The sequence below is a fragment of the Drosophila arizonae genome, chromosome 3, assembly GCF_054131065.1.
Source record: "Drosophila arizonae isolate 15081-1271.41 chromosome 3, UAZ_ARI_1.0, whole genome shotgun sequence".
Taxonomy (NCBI): domain Eukaryota; kingdom Metazoa; phylum Arthropoda; class Insecta; order Diptera; family Drosophilidae; genus Drosophila; species Drosophila arizonae.
Window position 1 is genome coordinate 11,244,263 of NC_142923.1, and position 2,643 is coordinate 11,246,905.

General features: G+C 35.2%; 1 long non-coding RNA gene across 1 annotated transcript; it reads right to left on the reverse strand.

Moving 5' to 3' along the window:
- Positions 1–334: 334 nt before the first annotated feature.
- Positions 335–2,363, reverse strand: LOC149269673 (uncharacterized). The gene is made up of 3 exons (XR_016269239.1): positions 1,664–2,363; positions 1,048–1,577; positions 335–923 (listed from the first exon to the last, which is right to left on the reverse strand). It is a non-coding gene; the product is annotated as an uncharacterized LOC149269673 (long non-coding RNA).
- Positions 2,364–2,643: the final 280 nt, after the last annotated feature.

Genomic DNA, 2,643 nt, shown 5'->3' on the forward strand with positions numbered 1-2,643 from the left:
ACTTATATACTTCTAATCAGATTTTACTTTCATTTATACCAGAGACCATAGCAATGTCTCTTTATATAGACATAGAGACTGAATCATAAGCAAGCCAACGTACGCCTTGAGTTACAACAATTTTCATTTATAATGCAGTCTTATTCCAGCGACATAGAATAGCTCATTTTGCTAACTGAGAGTCAGAGGCAGAGAGCAAGAGAGATATAAATATATATGGCAAATAAGTTACAATTTCTATGAAGCTTACATAACTTTTATATAATCTACTAGCTGGCCCGGCAAACGTTGCATTGCCCTCTATATTATTTCTAGGTAAAAAATTGTTGAAAGCTATGTTGTTCAGGCTGGGATACACTGATAAATTTATTAATCGGATTTTCATTCAAGCACCTTGTTGTAAACGACATTCTTCGTTTTTTGGTCGGGTGCAAGAACAAATAATGCGGATCGTTTGCCAACACGTGAGCTTGCCACGTTCAATTGACCATGAGAAAAACACACATTTTCTAGATTGAGGCCACAAATAGTCAAAGATTGGCCCTGTGACTTGTTGATCGTCATGGCGAAGGCAAGACGAAGCGAGAATTCAAATAAATTCAAAGGGCATATCTTTTGAGATCATCGGAATCCTAGGAATAAGAACTTCCTCATCTTTAAATTTTCCTTTGAGTATCGACGCGTGAATCACATTGCTCATCAGTTTTCTTATCACCAAACGCGTTCCATTGCACAGTTTTGGTTGGTTTAAATTTCTAAGCATGCAAATCATGGAGAATTGCTCTTTTCATAGCTGTGTTCATTTCTTGACGCCGGTCAAGTTGTTCTTCCATATTGCCCATGAAGTATATTTGCAAGAATTTTTGCTGTGCATCTTCAATAGGTTGCAATGATCCAATGCGATGGCAAATCTGGCCTTGAATCTTTAAATTCAAAGCCATAGTTATAGTTATATTTACAAACACTATTTACAGAAATCTAACAAACTACATTATTCAAAATTTTTTTTTGGCAGTCATAGAAAATAAAATTTTTAACGTAAATTACCTTAAATATCCGTCTCCAATATTTTCCGCCCCAAATTATGTCATTTGGAAACAGGCATTGTATTTTTGAGTGTTCGCTAGAAAATGTCGTGATTCTAGTGTTTCGCCATAAAGCAGGGAACGCAATGGCTATGGTGACCGCTAATGGCAATGTCACTTTACCACTAAGGCAGCACAAACCGGGCGTTTCACCAGCAAACTTCAATGCGCCACAATGCTAGCAAACAACGTCCATTGGACCAATGCAAACTAAACGATTCAAGCTGTAATCAATGGTGCAATCATATCGAAACGCTGCTCGATTCAAATCAATCCTTGAACCATTTCTTATTGCCATTTCACGGGCTGCCTCTCTTTGAGAAGCACGAATTAAGGCCCTTCTTCCCTGGGTACTAACGCGGAGCCTTTCTCGGGCGATTTCTCGCTCTTCGTCAGATAATTGACTCGCGCTATTCCGTTGCCTAATTGCATTATGGGTCCGCCGGGAAAGATTAGATCTTCTAGGACGCGGCATTTTTATTAATAGTAATACTGCCCTCGCACAAAACCATATAAAACAATCGAGAAATATAAATATAAATAATTTACACAAATTTATGTTTGAGACAAACAAATACCTGAACTTTCGAGATATTTAGCTTTTGTAAAAGTCCAAAAATACAATTTTTAATAATTAACTTTTTTTTTTTAATTTCGAATTTTGAATTTTGAATTTTTTATTTATTTTTGATTGTTAGGTTTTAATCTTTTGATTTTTTTTTTAATTTTTGCAGATTTTTGATTTGAAATATTTATAAAGTTTAAAAGTCCGAAAATATAAAAAGCCAAAAATACACTTTTTAATAATTACCTTTTTTTTTTTTAATTTCGAATTTTTAATTTTTTATTTATTTTTTGAACAGTCAGGTTTTAATCTTTTGATTTTTTGCAGATTTTTGATTTGAAATATTTTTCCTTTTGATTTGAAAATTTTTTTTTTTTTTTTTTTTTTTTTTTTTTTTTTGAATAGTCAGGTCTGCTCGAGGTCAGGAGACCGTAGACTGACTGACTACATTTGTTTATTTACTTCTACACTATTGTCAAAACTGTCACTGTTACCAAGCCTACTGGGTATAAAAAAAATTTGAACATTTGGGGAAAAAACCGCGTTTTTCAAGTATTCGGCAAATTTTTTCAGTATTTTTAAGACCCTATACTAAACTCGTTGCGGAGACAAATCCAACAAATCAAAAACCATGAAAATTGGTTCAGCCCAAATCAAGTTATAAGCAGTCTTCACTTTTACACAACTTTCTTTTATATATATAGATATCCATCTACATCTCCTTCGCAGCTCACCCAATTAAAGCTAACGTAAATTATATTGAGCATAAAATAACTGCGAGTTAATCAGACGTTAGCACTTGTCCGGCGTGTGTTTTCTCGCGCACTTTAGCTGAAGATCATGTGTAATTGACCTTCCAGGGGCATCGATAAAGCAGCAGCAGAAGCAGCAGCAGCAGCAATGGAGGTCGAAGGCAGCCAAGGCAACTCAATCCAGCAACAAACCCGAGCAGGAACGCAGACGCAGACATTGAAGCAGCAGCTTAGCAACTTT